The sequence below is a fragment of the Salvelinus namaycush genome, chromosome 2 (assembly GCF_016432855.1).
Source record: "Salvelinus namaycush isolate Seneca chromosome 2, SaNama_1.0, whole genome shotgun sequence".
Classification (NCBI taxonomy): Eukaryota; Metazoa; Chordata; class Actinopteri; order Salmoniformes; family Salmonidae; genus Salvelinus; species Salvelinus namaycush.
In genome coordinates, this window is record NC_052308.1 from 43,039,155 (window position 1) to 43,052,627 (window position 13,473).

Below are 13,473 nucleotides of genomic sequence, written 5' to 3' on the forward strand. Positions count from 1 at the left end.
TTCCATCTGTTTGTGCTACAGGATATTTCATTCTTCTTTCTAGTCTTTTAGTCTTTTACTTTAGGAACTCTTAATATTTCAACATGTTATGGTTATAATAAGTGTGTCTTATTCCAGTGATCATCCTATTGATTTATATTTCTCTGTCATTATTTTACATTTTGTTCAGATAAGAATGACCACTGCTTGATAACATGGCTGTGAATGCGTTATGGGCTATTCCACTTCGCCAACTTGTGTAAAGTGTTCCCATCTCATGTTTTCTTATTTTTCATAATGGCAAAAAGAGCATGTTAATGACCAATTTTGTTATGTCTAGATACCTTCCAGTACCTCGAAGCCAAAGGTCAGTATCATTATTATGAATTTAAAGCTGCAATATGTAACTTTTTGGGCTACCAGACAAAACAACGGCTTACCAAAATATTCAAATAATGATTGACATATTTTCAATAAAAATGTTATTTTGATGAATTCATCCATAAGATTTCATCCTTCCACGAGATGCTGTATACACTGGGTATACAAAACATTAACATGACATAGACTGACCAGGAAAATCCAGGTGAAAGCTATGATCCCTTATTGATGTCACTTGTTAAAGCCATTTAAATCAATAAATAGATGAAGGGGAGGAGACAGATTGAAGACATGTATTGTGTATGTATACCATTCAGAGGGGGAAAGGGCAAGATTTAAGTGCCTTTGAACGGGATATGGTAGCAGGTGCCAGAACTGCAACAGTGCTGGGTTTTTCACGCTCAATAGTTTCCTGTATCAAGAATGGTCCACCACCCTAAGGACATCCTGGAAACTTGACACAACTGTGGGAAGGATTGGAGTCAACATGGGTCAGCATCCCTGTGGAATGCTTTCGACACATTGTAAAATCCATGCCAAGACTGTTTGGTACACTCCGTGTAGTCCCGACACAAATCTAGGGTTGGTACCCAAGCCAGCTGGTCGATCATTCTAAATGTTCCATTGTCATGATGGCTGTCAATGTTCTTATGCCTTGCTTGCTAGCAACTTCGGCTAACACAGTCACGTCAAACAGTGCAGCCAGAATAACAGCAAAGAAGCTGCATTTGCATTTGTTTAAGCTGTTTTCTATAGATTTTTGGGGGGATTCAGCCATAACAATGAGCAATTGACACGATGCGCGATTTTGCCTGGCATAGAAAATGTGCTCTCTCTCCAGGACACTATTCAGAGGAGCTAGCCAACTACAGTACAAAGTTAACATAATCACTTCAAACTGAAGCTGGAATGACAGTAAATTAGCTGCATTTCGTGTTTTTCTATTGGCATTTCTTTGTATATATCCATAAAAATTATACTGATTCCTGATTTTGACTGGCTAAGAAAAGCTGCCAGACTGTCTCATCCCGACACATTCGTTCATTACTATGGGGCAGCTGGAGGTGATCAAATGTCAATATTGAAACAATGTTGCAAACGTCGGAGACAGACAGCAAGGTTAATACAAATCTCTGCTGTTGAAAACCAAATGCTAGTCTAAAATAAATGGGATATAATATCTAAATGCTTTTTACAGTGGAGATCAAGTCTATAAATTGCCTGGCTGGGCTGATGAGATAGTGGATTGAGCAGTCAAATGGAATAGTGAATAGACAATTTTTTTGTGTTTGCAAACGTTTGGCGCATCTCCCTCATGCGGCAACATTTGCAAACACAAAAAATAGTCTATTCACTATTCCATTTGACTGCTCAATCCACTATGGTGACAGAACATGGGGGAGTTTTTCTAGAACGCCAACAAAAAAAGCCTTTATTTACATGTTGCATATGTTTGCATTTCATACTACTTTTGGATTATAATTGGAGTTTAAGGCTCATATGAATGTCCTGCTTAATATAATGTTTGTGTCGTCATCGCAAATCAACCGCATTATACTTAAAAATAACTTAAACTTCAACCAGTAAAATGTCTCTTTGGCTAACTTTTGCTACAGCCTATTGCTATGTCAGGGAGTGTTTAGCATTCTAGCTAACAACTTGCTGCATCCAAAATAGTTATTTTACAAAGATCACAACCAAATATAATCTTAGTGACTGTTCAAGCAAGAATCAAAACATCATTGTCAGCGTAGGAGAGCTACCCAAAAGTGATTTTGTTTAGAACTAATAAAAACGTAAATCTAGGCTATGTTGAATGGGCGCAGATGGCGTGGCTTTCTTACTACAGCCAAGAGTTACGCGCATCTGTACATGACGTCACTGTGTCATTCACTGGAAAGTATGGAAAGCCATTTGGGTCTTTGCATTTCAAACAAGATACACGTGAAATAACACTGTTTGATGCGTCAAATAACACTATTTGAAGCTAAAATAAGCTTGTTGACCAATCAGGACCTGGATATGACTGTACGTCACATAATAATTTAACACTTTATAATAACATAATAATGTATAATAATTTATAATATAATAATAATTATTACATAATAATTTAATAATTTATTACGTAGTTATTACAGCTTGATTACACTATCACTTCTATTTCATATGTCACAGCGATTCACCGATATGTATCATGCTGGTAATGTTTTGTCTTGTGCACCTGCTGCTGCAGCACAAGCACAGACACACTTCCCCAAGCTCTGGGACAGTTCTGTTCAGAAAAATCCACTTCTTCTGTTGTTTGGCTGTGCCCATATAGCAACGTCCCAAAATGAGCATTTGTCCTGGTGGAAGGATGAAAATAAAACACAATAATAGGTCTTTAATGAAAGACATGTCCTTAATCGTTTGTTTAAATGTTGGCAAACGTTTTATAAAATCAAAATGCCCATCGAACCCGAGGATTATTGTGTGATAACTCCCTCCTAAGGGCTGTTCCTGGCACGTTCTCATTGTTTATTTCTTAAATAGACAACAGTGTCTTAATTGTTTTTCTCTTTCAAACTCATATAATATTAAGTGGTACGTTATCTGTATGAGTAGTTAAACATTGAAAATTAATTTATAATTCAATTAAAAAAGACACTCCATCATCCCTCTGATCTCACAGATCTTCCTCGGCCCAGTCTAACAGTGATTCCTGCAGTCATCAATGAGAGAGACTCAGTTCAGCTGAACTGCCAGACTCCTCCATCTGTCTCTGAGTGTTACTTCAAAATAAAGGGGCAAGTGGAATTCACCCTACCATCACCCTGTCAACAGACACTCACAGGAACACTACTGGTGAAGTGGACAGGTCAGAGTTCACCAGCTGAGGTCAAAATACAATGTCAGTACAGTGCTACAGGTTCACAGTTTAGATCCATATACAGTGAGCCGTCAACAGTCACAATTCAGGGTAAGAAGATTGTTTGAATGGTTGTAAACAATGTACTGTTGTGCCATCATTACCATGTTCCTCTTGGGATATGTTATCATACTGTGTGTTGTCATTAGCTATTACATGAAGCAATCAAGGAATATATTATATCTCCTTAATTTCCCATACTGTCGCCGCATAAAGTAATTGACTCAAGATCCTTAAGTCTTAAATAACAAGGATGGATTAGACTGTCAGTACATTTCTCAAAACCACAAAATACTTAATTCCCCTATTCTCACAGACATTCCTCAGCTGACAGTGAGTTCTACAGTCATCAGAGAGACAGAATCAGTTCAGCTGAGTTGTGAGACTCCTCCCTCTCTCCCTGTGTCTGGCTGTTACTTCTACATGGAGGGGGAGAAGATTCTTCCAGACTCATCGTGTACGCAGACAATAACAGGAACTGAGCTGCTCAAGAGGTCTGGTCAAACATTTCCAGCTGTGGTCAAAGTGACATGTTAGTACACTGTAAGGGAGTCTCACACATCTCCTTTAAGTGACCCTGTCTCAGTCACTGTTCAGGGTAAGTTGGTGGTTTAAACAATGATACACTTCACTGTTATACCGTATTAATTATGCTCGTTCTGAAAATGAGATCAAATCAAATCAAATCAAGTTTATTTTATATAGCCCTTCGTACATCAGCTAATATCTCGAAGTGCTGTACAGAAACCCAGCCTAAAACCCCAAACAGCAAGCAATGCAGGTGTAGAAGCACGGTGGCTAGGAAAAACTCCCTAGAAAGGCCAAAACCTAGGAAGAAACCTAGAGAGGAACCAGGCTATGAGGGGTGGCCAGTCCTCTTCTGGCTGTGCCGGGTGGAGATTATAACAGAACTATGCCAAGATGTTCAAAATGTTCATAAGTGACAAGCATGGTCAAATAATAATCATGAATAATTTTCAGTTGGCTTTTCATAGCCGATCATTAAGAGTTGAAAACAGCAGGTCTGGGACAGGTGGCGGTTCCATAACCGCAGGCAGAACAGTTGAAACTGGAATAGCAGCAAGGCCAGGTGGACTGGGGACAGCAAGGAGTCATCATGCCCGGTAGTCCTGACGTATGGTCCTAGGGCTCAGGTCCTCCGAGAGAGAGAAAGAAAGAGAGAAGGAGAGAATTAGAGAGAGCCAAGATTTTCAAAATGTTCATAAATGACAAGCATGGTCAAATAAAAGTCAGTTGGCTTTTCATAGCCGATCATTAAGAGTTGAAAGCAGCAGGTCTGGGACAGGTAGGGGTTCCATAACCGCAGGCAGAGCAGTTGAAACTGGAACAGCAGCAAGGCCAGGTGGACTGGGGACAGCAAGGAGTCATCATGCCCGGTTTGCCGTGACGTATGGTCCTAGGGCTCAGGTTCTCAGAGAGAGAGAAAGAAAGAGAGAACGAGAGAATTAGAGAGAGCATACTTAAATTCACACAGGACACTGGATAAGACAGGAGAAGTACTCCAGGTATAACCAACTGACCCTAGCCCCCCGACACATAAACTACTGCAGCATAAATACTGGAGGCTGAGACAGGAGGGGTCAGGAGACACTGTGGCCCCATCCGATGATACCCCCGGACAGGGCCAAACAGGAAGGATATAACCCCACCCACTTTGCCAAAGCACAGCCCCCGCACCACTAGAGGGATATCTTCAACCACCAACTTACAATCCTGAGACAAGGCCGAGTATAGCCCACAAAGATCTCCACCACAGCACAAACCAAGGGGGGGCGCCAACCCAGACAGGAAGATCACGTCAGTAACTCAACCCACTCAAGTGACGCACCCCTCCTAGGGACGGCATGAAAGAGCACCAGTAAGCCAGTGACTCAGCCCCTGTAATAGGGTTAGAGGCAGAGAATCCCAGTGGAGAGAGGGGAACCGGCCAGGCAGAGACAGCAAGGGCGGTTCGTTGCTCCAGAGCCTTTCCGTTCACCTTCACACTCCTGGGCCAGACTACACTCAATCATATGACCTACTGAAGAGATAAGTCTTCAGTAAAGACTTAAAGGTTGAGACCGAGTCTGCGTCTCTCACATGGGTAGGCAGACCGTTCCATAAAAATGGAGATCTATAGGAGAAAGCCCTGAGATTTTCTGTCGTATTTCTTAAACGTCTTCATTTCACATAATGACAGGATTTACTGTACTTTGTACAAACATAAATGCTGATACTTTAACATTTTATTAATGGATTTTCCATACTGTTAGTATGTATGGATTACCTGTAATGTTTTTTAAATGCAACTTTCAAAGAGACCCACCTCCTCCCAGGCTGACAGTGAGTTCTTCAGTCATCAGAGAGAGAGACTCATCTGTCAGACTCCTCCATCTGTCTCTGTGTCTCACTATTACTTCTACACAGAGGGGAGAGATCCTAAACACTCACCCTATACACGTTCACTCACGGGGACTGAGCTGCTCTCGTGGGCAGGTCAAAGTTCATCTTCTGAGATCAAACTGAGATGTTTTTACACAGTAGAAACGTACTATCCGTTGATGCAAAGTGGTTCTGTCTCTCTTACTATTCTTGGTAAGAAATGTTATATTCAGATTGTCTTGAATGATTCTGTTTAAATCACAATCTCATCCAATGTCATTTTAAAAATATTTGTTGTGAAGACAATACATATTTGAAATGTACATGTCAAAAGTAGAGTTCTAAGATCCCACGGAAAACAACCACAGAGACAGGCCAAAGTACAATCAAAGGTTCTTTATAAACTCAGCTTGACACAGTAATACACAGTATCACTACGGCCCTATTAGAAACGTATAAATAGGCTGGGATTTAGGGCTGTAGGCTAACTAGAAGCAACGGGACAAACTAACACAGCAGTTGATTCCCGATCGGTGGCCAATGTTCATTAAGGTCCTTCCGAACAGGGTTTGTTCATTCGTTTCTACCCGAGCAGGATTAGTTTGGCTCTACCCGAGCAGGGTTTGTTCATTCGGTTCTACCCGAGCAGGATTAGTTTGGCTCTACCCAAGCAGGGTTTGTTCGTTCGGTTCTACCCGAGCAGGGTTTGTTCGTTCGGTTCTACCCGAGCAGGATTAGTTTGGCTCTACCCGAGCAGGGTTTGTTCATTCGTTTCTACCCGAGCAGGATTAGTTTGGCTCTACCCGAGCAGGGTTTGTTCGTTCGGTTCTACCCGAGCAGGGTTTGTTCGTTCGGTTCTACCCGAGCAGGATTAGTTTGGCTCTACCCGAGCAGGGTTTGTTCATTCGGTTCTACCCGAGCAGGATTAGTTTGGCTCTACCCGAACAGGGTTTGTCTCTTCCTCCAGAGCAGGGAGAGGGAGATCTGTGGAATCACTGCACACCATACAAGCAAGCAAAATTGTCCGTGTGATTCAATTTGATTTCACACGTGAGAATGTAAGGAATTAAGTGAAAGGCAATCGCTGTAAACACACAGCACACATGATTAAACATCATAAATATGCATGATATCAAATAAGACATGCTGATACGTACTATAAAGAGAATGGCAGGCTCTAGTTTAGTAAGAGTCAGTGTCACTTGTGACATATACTTTACATTCAAATAGAGTGATGCAAAAAGGAGTCTCTGTCCTTTCCTAACAGATCCAAAACCAGACATTACAGTCCATTTTGATGAGGACTTCACCATCATCTGTTTGATTCCTGGATCCGTCAGTCCTGACACCACCTGTAACCTGTATGTTGGAGAGCAGAGTCAGCCATCCTTCACAGCAAAGATCTGGAAAGAAAAAAGCAAAGGTTCCAAACAGTGGTTCTGTAGATTCACTGTAACTGAGAGGGATATTATCAGAACTCTTCAGTCAGTGAGGCGTAAGGAGGTGAGCTGTGACTACAGAGTGAGCTCAGGACCAAACTCTCTTTCTCCACGCAGTGATGGGAAAAGCTTTGCACGTGAGTCATTATCTAAACAAATCTATCAGGGCTGCAGGTCTTCATGATCTGACTCACTTTGATTTTAGCATCTTCTTAGTATGACTATACTCATTCTGACCAACAAACTAAATACCACATTTCAATCCCAAATGATTTTAGATCTGGTGGGAGTTCACATCAGTGATCCAACAACTATACAGACACCTTCTATGGCAGGTAGGCTACACATGTGTGCTTTTATAGTGGCACTGCTGTTATTTTAAAGCAACAAAAGTTTCAGCAATAAGAATAATTGTCTTAATGTGTAAATTAAGCTGTTCTATAGATATGACACCAGCCTCAACACCAATGTCTGGGATCATCAGCACAAGTAATAGAATGTCTGTGTTCATCTAGTCGAGTGTTTAGATCGTATCTATGCGCTTTTTGGCTTCTGCTGTTAGATACATGGTGACCTTATTCTAGGAAGCTGTCATACAACAATCAACACCTTATCTGTCCTGAAAGACTTTATCACCTTATGAATTGGTCTTATCATCTCTATAATGAGGAGAAATATAATCTACCAGGGCTAGAAGCAATCTGTCCGTAGTGATTTTTATAGTCCTACTTTGCCCATTTTGAATAGATAAATCATGAAGGTATTTCAAAAGGCCAACAACACCATGATGATCATTAATACGATCATGAATAAAATGCTAATTTCATTAATATATGTTTTCTCAGTGGGTTTGACTCCAGGTCCTAGATCTACTTTGCCTCCCAGCACGACAGTGAGTCCTACAGAAGGTGTGTTGGGCCTCTAAATTACCATCTCTGCAAGTTCCAATTATACAGTCAAGCGTTAAGATTACGGGCCTGTAAAATTAAGTGACCCAAATGTGAATGTAAAACCTTATTCTTGTGTAGTCATATTGCTTCCCATTTGTTTCGACTGTTACTTGTACCTTTACCCCAGACACCACAGTGACACCAACTACCAGTAAGTAGATCCACCAATTTAAACTTAGTTTGCAAGTACAATATCTTTGTTCACATTCATTCACTAAAGCTCTGACCGGTTAACTAATAGATTCATAGCTGCTTGTAATTTCAGTCCAGATTTTTAACCATTTTTAGTCCATCTGATTTGTAGGTAATGTGTATTGTACTTCTCTCTTTCTGCTTATTGAAATACCTTAGATATTATATTAATTTACATTTGTTCTTGTGTAATATGAGAAATCTCTTCTCACCAGGTTTGACCTCCCCTATGACCCCTAGCATGGCTGTGAATCCTTCATCAGGTCTCTTAGTCATCTTTATCTAGTTAGCAAATATAAGTAAAACAAATAGAGTAGCTTATCTTCTCCATGTTTTTTTTTCCATCACAAATTTGCCTCATTACAAAAAGAGGTTGATATTTGATTGATTAAAATCAACCCATTTAAATGTATTTTTGTATAATCAGATCCAATGATTTGCTTTGCATCAGGGTCGACTGTTTGCTGTACTTTGACCACTGACACCCCAGCGAGTCCAACTGAAAGTAAGTATAGCCAATAGGTTTCATTTAGTTTGCTAAATATTTTTGTCTATTAAAGCATAAACCAGTTTTGCAAATATAGCCAAATGTAAATTCAGTCAAAGGTTTAGGATTAATCAAACAATTTGTTTATTCTTAGAAATATTTACATAACTCTGTTATTAAACTGTCCTTCTCTCTTGCATGTGCCCAGGAGGTCAAAGCTCCACAGAAAGTGATGTGGAATCAAACAGTCAAGAAAGCATTCTGGGTAAGTATCCTTTTCGAGCTGTCTTTTCTCACACATATGAAAACAGAGCTGTGCACATTATCTTAGAAGAACAATAATGTGGTCCAAGAGCTAATGACCTCTCCCGTTGTCGTCATGTCACCAAATAGTGGGGCGATTATGGCAGGCAGCAGTGGCTTCTGGAGTGGGCGTGCTCCTGGTAGGATTGACAGCTGTCTGTCTCTGCAGGAGGACCAGTGAGTACATTTGATTATGCATAACAAATCATTTGCAAATTTACCGTGCTGATATTAATGTAAGTTCCTTTGGCATGGGTTAATTTATCATCTCATTGTGATCATATTGTATAGGTTAGACTATATTCAATATAATTAATTTATCCTCATTTGTTTTTCAGAGAAAAACTATTCTCAGAGGTAAGAATTCCGCTTGTGAATATGATGTAGATTGTATCAACCTTTAGTTCTGTATTGTCCATGATGAGATGTTCTTACCACAACCTTCTTATACTTTTATGTTGTACAGACCTACAGCCAGACAGGATGATCACAGACAATGTATGTTCCAAACAAAATACATCAAGCACTGCACACACTACTAACACAACTACACACATGCATGTACAAACACATATTCTAATTTCATTTTAATTTTGTTTCTGTTGTAGGTGATTTGGTGATGGGAGCTATGAGCAGTGCAGGCATGTTGGATTCAAGGGATGCTGGGTTCTATTCTCTCATCACCTCTGTACCGTCCACATTTTTGCCCTCAGGTGAGTTTGTAACAGAAGGTCTTCTGTCCCTGTCTTCCTGACCTGGGACGTGAATTTGGGACACTCAGCACAATAACACTTAATCACTCAATGCCAACCATACTAACTTACATTTTTTAGTCAGAGCATCTTGAAAGCGTGAGAACAGAGTTGTAAGTCTCCAGGGTGGTTTGAGTCAGGAGGAGAAGTGTGAAGGGACATCAAACCCTGTTATTTTCACTTCTTCTGACCTCCCCCCCCAGAAAAACAACCTCTTACTTGTGTCTTTGTCTCTCTCTGTGAGGTGCAGGTCCTGTGAAGCAATCTGCAAATGAAAATGTAAGTACAACAAAATTAATTACCTTGGATATAGATACATACTGGTTTTCGGATGGACAGACAGACAGTCTGAGGGAAAATAAGGATCTTTCTCTCTCTCTTTCCTCCAGGCTGATTCAGAGAATGCAGGGGTCTACAGCCTGATCACTTCTGTACCATCCACATCTATACCATTAGGTTTGTCTATTTAATTCAATCCCAATGATTCATAACATGTAGGGCTTTTTATAGGACTCAAAGTTGTTTAGGCTTGTATGTTGGTCTGACGTAGTCATATCAGTAATTATGTATGTATATAAGTTATACATAAGATAATGTGTTAGAGCATGAGAATAGAGCTGTACTTCTACAGGATGGTTTGAGTCAGGAGGAGAAGTGTGAAGGGACATTAAGTACAGCAAATTGGCATGCAACCACACACACACACACACACACACACACACACACACACACACACACACACACACACACACACACACACACACGCACACACACACACACACACACACACACACACACACACACACACACACACACACACACACACACACACACACACACACACACACTCACTCACTCAGGCTCCCTCTGTGTTGTACAGGCCCTGTTGAAGAAAATGGAAAGTCATCTGAAAACGACAATGTAAGTTCAGAATCACCCACTGTGTTTGATGATTGTGAACGGCTCTCAGTTTCAGATTGATGTTACATCCTTTTAAGTTACATTACATTTACATTACTGTAGAATTAAAGGACTGAAGTTAAACTGTTTGTTTCTTTTCTCTAGTCTGATACGTACCACGTATACAGCTCAATCCCCGACAGACCAGCAACCTCAGCCCAGCCGGATGGGTTGTACAGTCTTCTGCAGACACACTGAAACTACACCACTGGCTCTCTGTATGTCTCACAGAAATACTCTTTCTTTCAGGATGTCCTTTATTTATCATACATCATGCTACTGTAAATAAGTATCTAATACATCTACTGCAGTACCGTTTCTATTTATAAGCGACATACAGTAAGCAGCCACTAGAGGCCCCTCCAGAAGAAAACGTAGGATAGTAGAATACACAACGTGCAGTTTCGAAATGTGGTTCTGCATCAGCAGTTTTTCTCTTGTTATGTCAGTCACTGACAGTCACTCAATTATCCCATGTCAGCTAAGATTTTATAGATTGCTAGGCCCAGTTAGTCTCGCCAGCTATCTAAGTCTTGTAGTAATGGCCAAATTACTGCCCAGGGGCCCTGACCTCCAGGGGGCCCCCAATGATTTTGTTAGTCACTCTCACTCAGATATCAAATGAACATGGCATAAGTCATGGCAAAATGTTTAGAATTGCAGTAAATTAGCTTTAAAACTGAATTTTAATTATTTCAACGACAATGGCACCACGTGTTGAATTTCAGGAAATTTGCTTAATAACTGCAAAGTTCTCTCTGCCCCATGGCAAAATGAGTAGAATTGCAGGACATTAACTTTAAAGCTGGTGGGCAAGTCTTGCTTAGGGCCACCAAAATGCTTGGAACTGCCGTAATTCACTGTATCACAAATAGACACCTGGCTTGTGTTACATGCCTATCCATAATATCTGTTAATGTGTTAGTATTTTTATTTGGTGATTTTGGAGGGGTCCGGGGCATACTCCCCTTTAAACATTTTTTAAGTAAATTCCCAAGTAAATATATAGTGTATTTATATCTATTCTGTCATCTGTGTGATGTCTCCTTCCATAACGGTTTGATACAGTTTACTAAATAGAATATATTTGTGATCAAAATCGATAGATACAGACAATTTAAAATAAATAAATATGTAACATATTCACACATAATGCAAAAAACAGGTAAATTAGGAAATTAAGATAAATTAAGTCATTAAGATCCTAAGTGGTATTGCAAAGACATTTTTCTTGGTGAAATTCATCTTGCGTTGAAATATGCTTATTATATAATCCAGATGCACCCAAAAAATCTGGGGAAAAAGTATAATTTTATTTTAACAATTTTTGCGGCAAAAGTTAGCAAACCCCAAAAGCCTGATCTTACAGCAAAAGTATTGATCTTGATATTGCCCACATACTTTGTTACAAGCTACAAAATATAACATTTCGGTTTTACATTTTTTGACATTGTTGGCAACATCAGATAATCAAAACTGAAAAATATAGATTTCCTAAATGCTATTCAAATCTCCCAATTTCTCCATGTTTACTTATTAACTTGTTATTTTCTAAGTTCCCAGTTGAATTTCAACTTACTCAGCACCTCAGTCGCTCCTTCAATGTGCAGTGTTGTAGACACATTCTAGCCTTGAAGTCCAATGACTGCGGAGTGGTTTAGATGTAAATGGTGTGAGAACACAACTTCATTACATGTTTGTCCAGTTAATATGAGCTTACATTCTGTTTCGATGCACACTTGAGCCCAGCGGTCAGGAGGGTCGATTATGCTATGGGGGATGGCTTTGTTTGTTGAAAAGGGGTGGCTCCCCCCTCACCTCCCATATACACTCTACACATTGTACATAGATCTTTCTATTGTGTTATTAACTGTACGTTTGTTTATGTGTAACTCTGTGTTGATGTTTTTGTCGCACTGCTTTGCTTTATCTTGGTCAGGTCGCAGTTGTAAATGAGAACTTGTTCTCAACTGGCCTACCTGGTTAAATAAATGTGAAATAAAATAAAATAAAAAATAAATCCCTCTTCTATAAGACCTTTAAGGTACAGCAAATACAAATCCTATGTTTCTTTTCTCCGTTTGAAATGCTCTCTTCTGTAAAACAAAAAAGTAAGCAGAATAAATTGACTTTGACCATTCCCTCATCTTTGTTAGTATTTTACATGATTTGATCTTGATTATTCAAGATAATGCAAAAACTATGTACTGTTGTCTATGTCACCATTTTCCGGCCATTGTTGAAGATCAAGATGCTATTTTCCTTAAATGTTTCTTTCAGTCCATATACAGCGCATTCGGAAAGTATTCAGACACCTTGACTTTTTCCACATTTTGTTACGTTAAAGCCTCTCTAAAATGGATTAAATAGTCCCCCCCATTTAATCTACACACATTGCCCCATAATGACAAAGCAAAAACAGATTTTTAGACATAGGTTTTTAGACATAAACACTGAAAATGATATTTAAATAAGTATTCAGACCCATTACTCAGTACTTTGCTGAAGCACCTTTGGCAGCAATTACAGCCTCAAGTCTTCTTGGGTATGATGCTACAAGCTTGGCACACCTGTATTTGGGGAGTTTCTCCCATTCTTCTCTGCAGAACCTCTCAAGCTCTGTCAGGTTGGATGTGGAGCGTTGCTGCACAGCTATTTTCAGGTCTCTCCAGAGATGTTTGATCGGGTTCAAGTCCGGGTTCTGGCAGGGCCACTCAAGGACATTCAGAGACTTGTC

At 39.9% G+C, this 13,473-nt stretch overlaps 3 long non-coding RNA genes across 3 annotated transcripts; all 3 read left to right on the forward strand.

Moving 5' to 3' along the window:
• Positions 1–7,137: 7,137 nt before the first annotated feature.
• On the forward strand, positions 7,138–8,075 carry LOC120063526. The gene is made up of 3 exons (XR_005478520.1): positions 7,138–7,229; positions 7,371–7,427; positions 7,938–8,075. It is a non-coding gene; the product is annotated as an uncharacterized LOC120063526 (long non-coding RNA).
• A 1,042-nt stretch (positions 8,076–9,117) lies between these two features.
• LOC120063595 lies at positions 9,118–9,522 on the forward strand. Its single transcript, XR_005478533.1, has 3 exons — positions 9,118–9,201; positions 9,363–9,381; positions 9,491–9,522. It is a non-coding gene; the product is annotated as an uncharacterized LOC120063595 (long non-coding RNA).
• Positions 9,523–9,638: 116 nt separating this feature from the next.
• LOC120063466 lies at positions 9,639–10,694 on the forward strand. The gene is made up of 4 exons (XR_005478508.1): positions 9,639–9,737; positions 10,027–10,055; positions 10,166–10,232; positions 10,657–10,694. It is a non-coding gene; the product is annotated as an uncharacterized LOC120063466 (long non-coding RNA).
• Positions 10,695–13,473: the final 2,779 nt, after the last annotated feature.